At 42.9% G+C, this 15,873-nt stretch overlaps 1 pseudogene; it reads left to right on the top strand.

Annotated features, from left to right (window-relative positions):
- Positions 1-3,218: 3,218 nt before the first annotated feature.
- Positions 3,219-14,624, top strand: LOC109454124 (small ribosomal subunit protein uS10m; annotated as a pseudogene).
- Positions 14,625-15,873: the final 1,249 nt, after the last annotated feature.

Raw genomic sequence — 15,873 nt, 5'->3', positions numbered from 1 at the left:
CACACAAAAATAAGATACTCTGGGGCCACATTTATCTTAGCAAACCAAGGAATGAATAAATGATTTAAGGAAGGCCTATTCCTCTAGACTCATTTCATTGGTCTGAAAGTTTAGGTTCAAAAATGATCTCACAGTACAAATACACATGGAGCTAGAAATCTTGTGGGGCAAGAAACAAGAGAGCTAATATCATTGGCCCAGATGAGGGACAATGAAGGTATACAAGAGTGATGCTGAGTAAACAAATAGTAACAGCAAAAATCCCTACGCAAAAGGAAACTGGGAGTGTGCAGACTAGAAGGGTCACCTACTATCAGGTGGATAGATGGAGTTACATAGGCCTAAGTCACAGCGCAATAGTTCTGCACCTAAAGGAGATGTGTGTGTGTGTGTGTGTGTGTGTGTGTGTGTGTGTATTTAATAAATAATTCTTTATAATTTATCCCTTTTAACAAAATAAGTACAGGCTCTTGGTTAGCATTTTTTGCATAACACATCTGATTTTCAAAAATGGATTCCTACCCAAAAGAGTTTTCACATTTCCTCACTTTCTGGTACCCAACCTCTACATTAGTACCACGTACATTGCTTTCTGCCATGGCAGCCCCTTGAAGGCTCACTTTCCTGTGTGAGGAGCATCCTAGCTGCTGTGATAAACATGCATCAGGATCTGAGTGGCTTTAAAAACAAATCGGCGACCTTGCTGTTCAGACACTGGCAGCCCAGCGAGGGTTGAGCGTGATCCCAGCCTCTGTGGCTTCAGGCTCTCAGCAGCCCCCGTGCCGACTCCAGAACCACCTCTCCTACCCTCGGTCCCAGGCACTGAGCGTCTTGGGACCGCTGCTCTTCCTCTCAGGCACCGTGCCCCACGTACCGTGCCCGCTGCGGCCTCTGACCTCTCAGGCTCACACTCCTCTGGTGGGGCCGGTGGCTTCGCATACTAGGTGTATTCCAACACGCGCGTCTCCCCGAGTCCTCTGACCCCTCCCCACCACCTCCACAGTGACTCAGACATTTCTCTGCCGCTGAGGGTGGGCTCTTGGTAGCTCCAGGCTCCTAAGGGCCACGCTCTCAGTGAGTCTGCCTAGTCCCCTCGGTCCCTGTCAGACTTAATGTCCCAGAAGAGCTCACCCAAGTATAGCAGCTCCTGCTCATCCACTCCAACCAGTGCCGTGGGTCCTTCACTGACAAGCTTCAAGGGCCTTCAGAGACCCTTGGCTGGCTCCCCAAAGACTCGGGATGCCAGGCCAGTCCTGGGGCAGGTCCCAGGGATCCCCCCAGCAGGGAGCATGGGCGGCCTTTAGATGACACAGGGGACTCACGAATGAATGGAGGGCCCAACAGGAGTCACAGCCGGATGGCAGGGGCCCTGTGGGTCTCAGAGCTGGCCTGGTGCCAGCCGGCCAGCGTTTGGGGCGTCCGTGTCTGGCCCAGAGAGCAGTGTGGGGCTCCAGCTGCAGAGTCTGCAGTCAGAGCAGGTTCCAACCCCGAGCCCAGCAGTGAGGAGCCACGGCTGGGTCACAGAATAGCTGTGTGAAAGGGGCGCCCACCCAAACCTGAGCTAATGTCACGCCCCCTGATCTCAGACATGAGTCAGGAGAAGCAGACGAGCCAGGAGCCTGTGGCTGGGAGGCTCTGTGGTAGGAATTCCACTGAATAAATTACCCACGGAGCACTCATTTAGACTGAAGAAAACCGTTCTAAACCAGGTTTTAATGACAGGTTTAGTCCTCATTATTCTTATCTCTCATTAGGGAAGTGGGGCTTTTTGTGAAAATGAAGGAATTTTAGAGCCCCGATGCTTTCTTATTTATTCATAGTCTCATTTTCCTAAATAGCCTTTTCTGAGATTCTTTTGTGTTCATTAAGAGGAGGATGCTAAATAGTTAAAATGAGCATGTTTCAGTACCGAAGTCCCCAGCATCCCTTCCAGCCTTCCTTCATGGATAAAAGCACACACTTTGGAGAATCACTTCCCGAGCCAGGAATGGTCCCTAACTCGGAAAGCCAGGCAGGGCACCCGTTTACCCTGCCAGGTGTTGGTTGGGGAACCCACATCAGTCATTACAGGTTTTCCCAGCAATTGGCAGGTGACGAGCTCAGTGAGAAATTAGGGGGAATTTATTCCATGGATGCGAAACAGAGATGTGTGCCCGAGAAGACAAGCAGTCCTCTGATGCACAACCATGGGGGAAGGACCGCAGAAAGAAGTGCATATTGACCGGTGTAGACCCGAGATGGAGGAGTCTGGTTCCTTAGTGACAGAATCGGGAAGCTGAATCTAAGAAGCGTGAAGCCCACCCAACTTCTAAACTGTTGATATGTCCTACTGTCTATGTCATTGTGTTGTGTGGAGCCAGAAGCTTCCCAATAGATACACACTGACATGAAACATCCATTTATGATGTCCATGTGGCCGGTGGTCCCTTTCGAGTTTGTGTTCTGTCAACTAGAAGACTGGTGAGACTTTCAGGCCCAATGCTTTAACGTCGTGGACTGCCGGCCCTGAACTAGGGCACGGTCACCACAGCAGCTGTCCCCTGGCCTCTCAGCCATGGATTCTGCATGGCACGGTCCTATTGTAAAGACCAGTGAAACAGCCTCCTTATTGAATTTCTTCTTATAAAAGGAAAATGGGCTTCTTAAATTGTGAGATAAGGTGTGTTGCAGGAAGGGAGAATATTCTGTGCTGACAAACTAACAATAATCTCCGGACCCTCCTGTGTGGGTTCACAGATTACTGTTAGAATATTTAAAAAAAAAAAAAGAAAATGGTTATCATTTAATGACATCACTCATAATTGTCATTCACATCGCTTGCTAAAAACCTGCAGCAGAAGTGCAACCTCTTCAAACACCTCCATTTGGAACTAACCTGTAATATATACTGCCGGCTAGAAGTTAACTTTATAAGGCATTGTACAGACAAAGAATATTGGGAAAAACGTTCTAGAAATCCAATAGACCTAATTATTTTTAAAAGAAACAGAAAGGCAGGAAGGACCCAGAGAAAAAAATTATTTTTCTTTACTAGTGCTAGGAAATAATTATATACATTTTTGCTGAAATGCCCCTTTACCTTAGTTTCCCTTCTGCTCATTAGTACTGAGTAAACTACATGCCTAAAAGAAATGTAGGTGATTGCTGATAATGTGTTGTTCACTTCACCTTGTAGCTAATTTATTGTGACGTGTGTAAAATGACATGTCAGCGAGGAAATGAGAAAAGACAAAGATTCCCAAAGAACACACTACCGTTATCCTGCTGACTTCACTCCAGACACAGAGCCGCCGGTAAAGTCAAGTGACCTTTGCGGTTAGATAACCCTGACCTTCAAGCTTGCTTTCCGTGATAATATCTGCCTTCAGGATCTATCTGCACAGGCAAAGCACCTCCGAATCCTGAGTTCTAGAATTCTGACCTGAGCGTCTAACAGCTCCCATTGCCACTTTCACTGTTCCCTTGGGATTTACTCCAGAAGAACATGGATATTTTCTTAAAGCTATTGAGACACTGAAAATTATATCAACATGATTAGTGTCTAATAAGATGAAAACTAAAACAGACAAGAGGTGCTCCATGTTCAGCTGAAGAAAACACAACATGTGCACCTGAGAAAAACAAGACCCTTCAAGCCACTAAGGTAATATCACTTCATCTGGGGTTTAACTCACCTACTAAATGAGTTTTTCATTGAGTTTTACTCATAGATCACGTGAGTTGCTCTAAGCACATCTCTAAACAGTCCTTTAGAGTTATGACATTACGTTATTCTGAGAACCTATCAACAAGATATGAAAAGCGTGTGAACAGCAAGTAAACAGTCACACCTCAGGGTTACCTGTGAGAGGTCGTGGGCCAGCGGGGGAAGGCTGGGTTCTCCCATCATGTTCCGTCAACTGAAAGTGATCCACACCCCGAGACTTAATCTATATTTTAGTAAATATTACTATATCGCTCCCATTGTCTTCTTTAAAAAGAAAATAAACAAAAATGGCACAACTCATTCTCCTATTGGATATGTCCAGTTGTGTTTTCTGTGGCTTTGAAATTTTCCCCTTGACTTATTATTTCTAACAACTTAAAAGTAAATCCCTTTCAAATTAATTCTATTTTAATTGGTTAAGAATCTCAGAACTTTCCTCATTGTGGGCAATCTGAATCTGAGCCTCAGCTTGCCATCAGCTGATGAGGGAGCGAGGAGGGTGCTGAGAAGGGTTCTCTGTCTCTGCCAAGACGGGACGCAGTGATACCATGGCCAGGTGGGGGCAGCGGGGCGAGGCACAGACCAGCAGGGACCCTGCAAACTGCCACGTGCAGCCGTTGGGGGCAAAGCTCGGAAGTGCTCTCCATAGATGTGAAAATCCTAAAAAAATTTAAAGTAGCTGTTTTTCCCAAATAACAGACAGATGCTCAGTCTGTGGCAGCTGAGAGATGCGCTTGTGAGGCAGGTTATTTGTGATAGCTCATCTCGCCAGAATTAGGTTCGGAGGAGAGCTGACGTTCAGACACACACGACTCCGATCCCATCTCACTGCAAAAGAAAGACTCTCTTTCTGGATAATTTAATATTTCTCTCCTCCCCCGAAAGATCACAGTCATTTATTTCTGACATTTTTTGTTGCATAATATGTTGCATAGGCTTTGCTGTTGTAGCATTTTAAAGTGAGAATTATTTCTAATAATATAGCTTAGATGATCCTTTACACATATTTACTATATATAGTTTATATCTAAATTACATTTAAATTATTATTATGGAAAATGGAAATCCTTTAACTACTCAACTGGCATTTGCAGGTTCTACGAAACTGATAGTTGTATCTCCAAATTGTTATAAGATCTAAGAGCAACTGCTAAATATTTTTTTGTTTTAAAATGTGTTGTTTGTATTATAACTTTCATTATGTAAATTCTGCATTTAAAATTTTGAAATTGGATCAATTTAGACTGTATAATATATATTTGTTAAGTATTTATGATTAAATTAATTAAAAAAAAAACCTCTTCACCCAAACCACCAAAAAGAGGGCTGCTTATATACAATTCTTGGCTTAGTAATAATTAGTAATGTCTACAGCATCCCACGTCTGAATCCATAGGTAACACTTCATATCTTGTAAGTCACTGGCCAAACTTTAGTCTAATGAATAACTTCCACGGGTAAGGATCTTTATATTGACGTGAACATTGAACAGCTCCCGGACCCTACTCACCAAGGTATTGTGACGTTGCTCTGACAACAACCAACATGCACCCTGCACTTGTTCAGCTCAGTTTGCTCCGGCCAGCAGGCAGCACACACTGAGGTCTCTCACGAACGGCCTTTCCACTCCCAGTGCCTGCCCCCTCGGAAGTGGGTTCACACCAGCGACCACTCATCAGCCACGAGACAGACGGGAGCAACTCTTGGCCCCTATCGATCTGATCAGACATGGAGCAGCAACTTAACTGTAAAACCGCCTTCTCACATTATTTCTTCTTCAGATGCACTCACGCAGCGTTTTAGCAAAAGATACGGAGTTCTGGCAATTTCCACATTGTTTTAACAACCATCTCATGTTCCGTTGAGTTTTTCATTGCCTTAAATGTATATTGACTCCAGTAAAACTAAGGTCTGAGAGCTGTAATCTAAAAGTATGGTTGAATACAAAGAATTTTTGTAAGAAATTACTTTTTTCCTCATTGCTAGTGGACAATATGGCTGGAATTGCATCATGCAGAAACACTAATACGATATCTGATTTGTATTTCTATAACATAGTGCTGCATTGAAATCGTTTGTTTGTAGGTTCTGATTACAGCTATAAGACAGCGCGTTCCACGCAGGACCGGGCCATACAGCAAGGATAAAAACTATTAGGATTTACCCGATTACAGCCAATCCTCATTATTTAAGAATCCCATATTTGTGAACTGACCTACTCATGAAAATCTATCTGTGCCCCCAAACCAAGGTGCTTTCGGATTCCCTGTGGATGACCTCAGAGCACACACTTTGAGGCCCTGGCACCTCCATGCCTAGCTGAGGTCACGGGACCGGGCGGGCTGCATGGCAGGCTGCCCCAACGCACACCACAATGGCACGCTGGCTATTTTGAACTGTAATCACCTGAGAAGCAGGAGGACCGGGAAGAGCCCTCTGAGGCTCTTCTTTCCCCAAAAGCAAGAAATAAATCTCCATGACAGGTGCCCTCCAATCCTGAAGACTGAGCCAACCTCATCACAAGTTATAAAACCCAGAGTCAAAAAGGCGTGTGTAAATGAACCCTGTAACGCCTTTGCTCATTTCCGAGCCAGGCCCAAACCGGGCTTAGACCCCTCACCGAGGAACACGCAGACCTGCGTAACTGATGAGCGCTGGCTTTCACTGTCCTCAGGTCCTCACAGATTCATTGCTTCTTGTCTCAAACGTGTAAAAGGTGCCTGGTGTGATCACTTCTTTGAGCCTCATTTTGTGATCTGAGCATCATATTGGGATTTTTCCGTGCACACATAGTAATTTTTTATCTCCTGTTAACCTGGTCCTGTGTCAGTTTTATTATTTGATAACTAGCCCAGCCGTAAGAACTGAAGAAAGGTAGGGTGGGGGGATAGAACCCGCTTCCCACCAAGGCAAGTTCCTGGCTGCTGGTTTCAGCTTTCCTGCTATACACAAGGATCCTTTTGGGGTCTTTAGAGCCACGTTTTCACATTTTTGAGGGTTTTGTTGGTGATTGCTCTGTTTCAAACGGCCCAGGTACAGCACTAAAGGGTCTAGTGGTCCTGCCACAAGAAGGCTGGGATTCACCGTACGGAGAACGCGGGTGTTGGAGAAGCTTCACGGGGCACGAGTGACAGTGCTGTCGCCTGTGACTTCAATGGTAGAGACTCGCTGACGTATATTAAACGAGGCGTCTTTAAACAGAAAGTCGCACAGGGCACGGCCGTGCATTGATCAGCTGAATACTTTGTGAGCAGAGGCTCACAAGCGCCTCCCCCTAGATTTCTTCTAAGAACAGAGGTTCAGTCAGCATCTGCGGTGACTGCACAAAGCTTAACCGCTGCCGCTAACGAGACGTTGCCACAGCTCTCATCAGATACTGGCATTGTCCCCAAGGAGAGTGGCACCTTTAGAAGCCGGGTTATCGTGAGGTCGATGCACACGAAAGGGGAATAGATGCCGATTCAAAAAGGGATCGACTCATGCCATAGGTGTCTGTGTCACGGGCAATGTGGCATTTTTCTGGGATTCTCATTTGTTTGCTGGGGACTGGCTATTTATTTACACAAATATTACACACAGGTGATTGTTTTCTTTAAAGGTTTCTATAATAAATACTTTACAAAGATCACTGTGAATCTATTTGCAAAGACTTTGGCTCTTTAACCAACATTATTGCCTCAACTACACATACACTTTTGCACAGTGACTTTTCTCGAACCCCTGATATGAACACTGAAAACCACGCCAGGACAGAGAAGTACACGGGTAAGTAGGAAAGAGGGGCTGTCTCAGCATTTACGAAAGTCATGTTTCTAACACCCACTTAGGTCAGGGAGGAACATCAAATGAGCTATGGCCTTACCACACCGCGGCCTTGATCCAGGCCAATACAGTCCTTTCAGAATCATGTGGAGAATAAATAAATACATACATACACATGTACATTTTTTTAACTGCTGAAGCACAAGCTATATTTCAGATGCTCAGGCTCCTGCGTTAGCAAACATGAAATTATTTTAGCACAATAAAATTTCTGAATTTTTTTGGTTTTGGTTTTAAGCCCAAGAAAAAAAATAATCAGTAATTTTAGATACAATTGAAATGCTACCCAAATCTATAAGGTTTTAGAGTATCTCTTAAAGCAACGCAAACGCCCCAGTGCCCAAAGCGGAGGGCAGACACCCTTGCTAACAGCCTTGAAACAGTCTACGTAACTGTTCACTGACGCGTAGTCATATTTCATCAGCAGATTTGCACCCAGGCTGCAAATGTGCTTTCACTTGAACTCAGCAGGAAGTCTCAGAAGATATAATCAATAGAACTGTGCTGCCATTGAGTTGCAAAGAATGAAAGAAATAAACCGAATAACAACATTTGATCAGAATGTGCTCCTTTGAAGGGAAAACTTTTTACAGTAGCTTGGAAAATGAGGTTTTGGCCTCGACTATTCTTTGATCACATTAGCAACCGGGAAGCGCGAAGTCTAACCCCAGGGGAGGCCTCGGGCTTCCCCACGAAAAGAGCGTATTGATCTCTGCCTTGGGCTGAGCAGATGGATGAGGGTCACGGCCCATTACGCCAGGGATCAATGCCATTTGACTCCATCACTTTCCAAGCAATAAATACCCTGGTGTAACTGATGCTGTTACCTTAGTGTCTTTTATATTTACATTCTGAACACAATGCCGACCCTACGAAATGCTCAACATTCTGGTCCCAAAATAAAGTAATTGAAAGAGGTGATTTTTTTTTTTTTTTTTTTTTAAGGCAGAGCTGCCAGCACCAGTGTGGAAATGATAAAAAGCCTTTCTGAGTTCCTATGAGGCACCCCAGCTGGAGATCGCTGTGGTCAAAGCTCCGGAGAAGCCCTGACAATGACACCAGGAAGTGTTCCGTATAAAGCCTTAGCTAAGGCGCGATCCATCTGGCGCCTGCCTGAGAGCTGACTTCCGAGAGAGCCAGACAGAGCCCAGCTGCCTCCCGTGGTACCCAAAGGGCCCTGCACGGCTCAGCGGTTACATCCGCGCTTGCGCAAGTCTCACCCGTGCAGGCTTGCTGTTGCCGGAAATCAGACGGCCCTCGTTTATGGGATTTTAGCGCGTGACCCCCATGAGACAGGTAGATTTTAGCCTTTATGCCCACAGGACTTAATAAATAAATGTCTTCCTTGTGAATAACCATGCTGAGGAAAGCAGAGCTCTCTGAGCAAAGAGAACTCCTCTGGGGTTTTGTTTTATCTTTTGAAAAGTGCAATTTTGTTTTGTGCCTCTTTTGAGAGACGGAATTCCTGATTGAGAGCTAGTTGACTTTCTATTCCCCTTCTCTGCTCCCTCTTTGAAATGCTGGAAGAACTGGCACACATGCCGTCCCTTCGCAGTGCCTCCTGATGCCTTGGAAACGCACCCGTGCTGAACACCAGACAGGACAGACATATTGGGAATGACATATGGAGAGGAAGAGACTGCAGAAAGCACTGCTAGCCCACGTTTCACAGATTCAGCTTTATGTAATTACAAGTCTCTAGCATCTAGTACTTAGGAAGCTTAGGTCTAAAATCTGTTCAAATAAGCATGAAGCTCAAAATCACAACAATCAGCAATTCTTGAGCATATGCCAATCACTGATTTGCAAATCTGGAATGTCTATAAATTATTTAAACCATATTTACTGTGCAAAATACTACACTTTGGTTTATCATAAAACTGGTAGCTAACGTGTGTAGGACACGTGTGCACTTGCCAAGCCCTTTGCATAAATAATGCCACCTATTCTGTGACAGTAACTTTAAGCCTAGTACTACACCTACCTCCAATTTACAGATGTTGCACTTGGGACCCAAGAGGGTGAAGCCATTTGTCCAATTTACCGTCACCGGGTAGAAATGGGATCCATTTTTGGACACAGGTGCTTTGAAAAGCGAATAATAAATAGACTTCAATTCCACCCTCTAGGTTGCAAATTTCAATCTCAAAAATGATCCAAAGTTATGTGGACTAACTCAGCAAATTACAGATGATCTTTTGCAACTCCCATCAGATGCTGGAATCCCTTAAATATTTGTCTTGGAATGCTTTGAATTTTTATACATTCCAAGGTTGTTTATTTGTGCGCAGTTCATCCTTACACATTCCTCTTCAGCCTAGCAAACGTGTGCCGAAGAATCCCACTTCCGTGTGATGCCCCCTGGTCTTCCAACTTCCCACCTGAGACGTGTTCCATAGACAGAGCACTTCAGCCTCCGCTCTGCAGCTCTTGAAAACACTAGATGACTGGATGATACATGGCGCTCATGTACCCAGGAAGAAAATGCCATGCTGCTCCCCCCATCAGAACTGTCAGAAATTGCGCAAGTTGAATGTAGGCACTGGGCTTACAGGGAATGAGCTCATTAAAACATTGCTGTGACCCCTTTCACACTCCTGGCCTCAAGACGATGCTCTGGGCTGGCTGCACTGTCCTCTCCCTGCTGGTGGCCTTAGCAGTACCTTGGGGAGTCACTGCAGCACAGAGGCTGGATACAGGGTGCAAGTGTACAAAGGCATGGGGACAAGGTTATGTGTTTGTCTACACAGGCAGGAGAAAGCTACGTGGCAATAAACAATCGCGTTCAAAGGAAGAGGGTGGCTGCAGAGGCTACATTTGCTATACAGTAGAGAACAGGATAGTAACAATTAATACTCACCTTAATAAGAGTAACATTTGCTATCCGGGCTTTTGCACTGGTGGGGACATCTCTTTCTATTACTGTTTGTTGTTATACGCTGATGAAATAAAACTCATTTTTGAATCAACACTGACAATGGCATATCCGATAGAAAGACAATGACTCAGAAAGTCTCTAATTTCTTGTCCAATAAACACATGATTCCTTGGGTAGTCGTAGTAACAGGAGTATTAGTGTGGATAGTTGTTTTAAAACTTGGTCTATGTTCATCACCCAGAGTCAGTTCTCCTTCCATCACCATATATTCGATCCCCCTTACCCTCATCTCCCACCCCCCACCCGTAATACAGAATTGTACACCTGAAATCCATGTAATTTTAGTAACAATTGTCACCCCAATAAATTTAATAAAATTAAATTTAAAAAATAAATAAATAAATAAATAAAACTTGGTCTATGAACCAAACATTTCCTAAAAAGATTCCCACATAGTTTTTGTCAGTTTTTTGTTTTGTTTTCTTTTGTTTTTTAATTTAGAGAAATGTGCAGTCAGATAAGTCAGAGAGTGACTGAGTCCTCCCCTGTGGAGAGGGCTCTAAAATGAGTCTCGCTCACTCGTTGCTACATGAAATGAGTTGAACTTTTGACATCAGATGAGTAAGCTGTAACATCTCAATTAGTTTACAATAGGACATTATGTAAAATATGTTTCTCCAGAATTTTTTAAGGTCTTTCTTTGGTTGATTTTTTTTTCCTATTTTTTTTTAATTATTTCCTAGCATATCTTCCATTCAGCATTTCTTCTTTCGAAGTCCAAATACTTAAAAAGATTATGCATATACATAATCTTTTAACTTAAAATCTGCTCTGTTAGCTGTAAAATTAATTGTACAGGATATAATCATTGGCCAGCATTTTATTCCTTTCCATAAAAATCATGGAAGGTTAAGAGGAAACATAAATGGGTCATAGATTGGTTTTCAGTGTTTGTATTTGAATAGTGTATATAAAAAGTTACACAACAGGTCTTTACCTGTTTGGAGACTACTTTTATAGCATTTCAATATTTAAGAAGGAATAATCTTTGTAAAAATTTTGCTGTGTCACGTGAATGTTGGTGTGGGGTTAGCCCCCAACCCACCCCAACCCACCCTCCCTGTCAACCCCAAATGCCTCCTTCAAAGCTGAGCTTAACATGTTGCATACGGATCACGAGAATCTTCACGAGGGATTTAAACCCCGCCGTACGCAACGTGTTAAAACTCAGTTCTTTCCTTACAGGACTCCTCACCTAACATGCAGATAACTGTTGGATTCTCAGATCTTCACTTTGTAAGAAATTGCTGCAAATTCTGGATTTGTTGTTTTATGCCATTTTGCACACTATTTCAAGAATTCATGTTACCATGGTCATAAAGAACAGAAAACATACTTTCAAATTACGTTATATCGGCCGCATAGTAACATGCTGTGCCTCGGGGAAGCTGGAGCTCAATAAATGTTCTTTAAATAACCAAAATCTATTTTCTGCCAGGAGCATGCTGGTTAGAATTTTTCTAAATCAATCATTTCCCCCAAGAAATCAAAAACTCATCAATGCAAGAGACTTACCCAGATGATAAATATAAGAGTTGTGCAGAGAAAACAACATGATGACTAACAACCTGAAAATCTGCCCTGAAGCTTTCTAGCCCATTCGAATTACTAACCAGCTCTGGATGAGCTGGGCAAAAATCGGTGCGAGCCTCCAGGGTTTGACCCCTGCCCCCAGGTCCATTTAGCAGGGCGTGTGCAGGCCTAATGGGCAGCTCGGGCAGGAAACCATGCAATCGATTGTTTCAGTTCGGTCTGATTCGGTCCCAGACACAGAGCTGTGCACTAAGGGTGCTTCTTTCGCTTTCTTTCTGAACAAACATCACTCCTTTGACAGAAAAGAACCAGGTATTACATTTTTATTTGGCTACATTCTGTTAAACTATTAGCAGTGTTATGAGATCAAATGGCAGATCTGGAAGGAATGTTGAATCCAAACCGAGTTAAAATATACAACTTGCATTATAATTATGTAGTGACCTTTTTTCTCTTCTACTCTTGAATGATTTCCTTAAAGTCAAAATGTTAATTATATTTTTGCCCTAACTCGGTTTTATTTCTTATGATAATTGAGATGATAAGGAATAGGACTATTTATTTTTCCAAATTAGGAGGAGATAGAATTTATACACAAAATGTGAGAAAGAAAAAAAAATTAATTTGGGCAATAATTGAAAAGACATACTTGGAGTTCAGATTTTGGTTTGGGTGTAGAAAGCAGGGCAGGCTATTATTCCCATAGTCCCATTGTAAAAACTCGGGGGGAAAATACATTAAAACAAAACAAACAATAATGCATCTAAGAGCTTTGTTTGCAAAAATATTCTAAACTGACTGATGCTCAGACAACTAGCAGAAATTGGTGGCTGCCCACCTGCATGGGGTGTTTCCTAGTAGAGGTGGAGGCTGTGCCTGTAATCGGTAAAGTGACTCTTCTGGGCAGGAAGAACCAGGCAGGGACATTAATGCCACCTCGTCTGAGGTGGCAACAAGGACATGGAGGAAATCCAGACTCTCAGCTGTCCTCCCTGATGCTGGTTCTCTGCCATAGGCTTTGCGTGCCAATGAGATGACAAAGCAGACAGATGTCACTCTCTAGGGACCTGGACCTCAACACCCTGCATGGTGCAAAGCACACAGGACAAAGATTTCCATCGTGTTTTTGAAAATCAAGACATAAAACAAATCTTGCCACCAAATTATTAGAAGCCAAGGGTCAGGCAAAATTAAGTAAAGTTGCAACTAAGCTCTAGTCCAGATAAATTCCTGTTTGACTAGCCCTCATGCAGATTGACTGATAGAGAGAAGAGCTTGATCTTTCCAGGGAAAAATGTTCCACAGGCTTTACGGCTTGTTTATACAAAATGTCTGGTACACATAACACATTTCAAGACATGCAGAGGAAACAAAGGGAAAGTAGGGTCAACTGACGTAAACACAGAGGCTCAGATGAGGGAATTAGCACATGTACCTACATTCACCATTACTGAGATGAAAAGACAGGATTTAAACAGAAGTGGAATTTGAGATATTCTAGAACATTTACAACAACATAGAAATCCATTCTAAGGCATGTGTGATAACGTGAATTAGGGGTGTATCAGGTGAGTTTAACAGCCAACAGGACACCGCAGAAGATATGATCAGTGAACTGCACGTCAGGAGAAATTATGCAAAGTGGAGCAAAAATGATACTAAACAGAACAGAATGTGGGGGACCTGCGGACACCATTGTGACGAAATCGATTGTGAAATCGGGAAGTCATGAAAAGATGAAAAAAGAAGCAAAAAGTATTTGAGAAGGGCAGAAATGTGGCCAATAAATATTCAAAAAGCACAGTAAAACCCAATCTACCTAATACGTTTAAAATGCATTAAAATTAAAATATTTCACTCATGAAAACATTATTAAGCGGGACGGCAAGACGGTGGTGCGAGCTGTGCTTGGGGCTGTGTGGGGGCGCCTGGGGCAGAGTTGCAGGAATTTTTCTGTCAACAGTTCTAAGAGCAGGACAATCAAAAGTGGTGGGTTTCTTCTCAGAACCAATAGGAAGTGGGTACAGTTTTCAAACCTACACGTTGATGTTCCCAAGGGTTTGACCAAGCCTACAATTACCATTTCTGGGGAACCAGACTCATTATATAACCTGTCAGTTTTAGTAAAAGGCCACGATAAGGCTGTATTGGACAGTTATGAGTATTTTGCCGTGCTTGCTGCTAAAGAATTCAGTATCTCTATTAAAGTACATGAACCTCCAAGGAAAATAGAGTGATTTACTCTTCTCAGATCAGTGCATATTTTCAAGAAGCACCGAGTTCAGTATGATATGAGTACTCTTTACTGATGTTTAGAGTTAGAACATCTAACTGGAAGTACAGCAGATGTCAGCTTGGAATGCATTCAACGGAACTTACCTGAAGGAGTGGCCATGGAAGCCACAAAGACAAAATAGAACGGTTACCAGAACACATCAAGGAGCCAATCTGGGAAACGATACCACAAGATAAAGAAGAAAGCAAGTCATATAGTCTGAGGAGACCACTTGGGCCAGCTTTTGGAATGAGAGTGGGCCAGGCACGTATGAAGAAATGGAAAGCGCTTCCTTCTGAGACAACGTTGAGTTCACCGAACTGCTGTGTTGTCCACATGTCCTGATCAGCTGAAAGCAGGGGAAGGAACGGTCATGATTCGATGCACTACAGTGAAAGGACCACTTTATCTGTTCTTTTATACATTCCTTTATCATTTCAGTTCTGGTCTTAACAAGTGTGAGGAAACCATTTTAACTACTAAAACAAAACAAAAAAGGAAAAAGAAAAGAAACATTATTAAGAAAGTGAAAAGGCAAGAAGAGGGCTGGGAGAAAATACTTGCAATACACATATATCTGACCAAGATTCATACCCAGAATGTAGGCAGGAATTTCTCTGAGTAAATCAGAAAAAGACAACTCAGTTCGAAACAGAACAAAGACTTGCATAGGCATGGAAAACAAATAAAGACGGTATTGGGGTGTTCACTAAGTGAGCATTGTTACAACTACCCAGCCTGTTTACTGCTTGGTATAAAATGGTATATAAAGATACTTATCCACCAGTTTCTGAGTAAATTATCTTTTGATATGTCATGACGACAAGGTTCACAAATGGACCCTAATTTCGAGGAAAACTAAAAACAAATGTTATTTTTAAGGGTAAACACAATTTAATGGAGAAGTTTCTTATCCTCTAGAAAACTGTTGCTCTGATAATCCATACATAGGTAATGAATTATTTTCACAAGTAGATAATGGTGAATGCTGTGTCTCTGCTTCTGCTATCAACTCAAAAACAAAAACCATATAGTCACGGGATATGGACCACAGCACAGGGAATAGAGTCAATGGAATTGTAACAGCTATATATGATGTCAGAGGGCAATGGATTGGGGGAGGGGGCTATCACTTTGTGAAGGGTGAAATGTCTAACTATTGCATTGTTTTGTACACCTGAAACTAATAAAAACAAACAAAACAAAACCAAAAAACACTACCGTGTTGGCTGAGCCATCTAGTCCCAGGCTGTGAGGACCCCAGTACAGCCACATTTTTTTCTGAGCCCCCATCACATTCTAACATAATCCTCCACGTATTTATGTTGTAATTGGCTCTCTCCCTAGGAGGTAATGACGTACAGGGCAGTTTTCCCATCTCTGTTCTTCACTCTGGCATTCCTAGCTCCTCAAACAAAACCAGCTTTATAAGTCTGTCTCAAACGACCAGTTGAAAGAATGTCTGAGAAAAATCTGGGGACTTTTAATAAATACATCTAGCACCATGAGTGGGAAAAGTTTTCATTCGATCAAAAGACTCTCACTAGTTACCTTCTGACGCAGTGAAATTACCGATAACCCCAAACTGCTCCCTCTCGC

Source organism: Rhinolophus sinicus, linkage group LG07 (genome assembly GCF_036562045.2).
Source record: "Rhinolophus sinicus isolate RSC01 linkage group LG07, ASM3656204v1, whole genome shotgun sequence".
NCBI lineage: Eukaryota > Metazoa > Chordata > Mammalia > Chiroptera > Rhinolophidae > Rhinolophus > Rhinolophus sinicus.
Note: the sequence above shows the minus strand (reverse complement) of the source record. Positions and strands in the feature narration are given on the sequence as shown.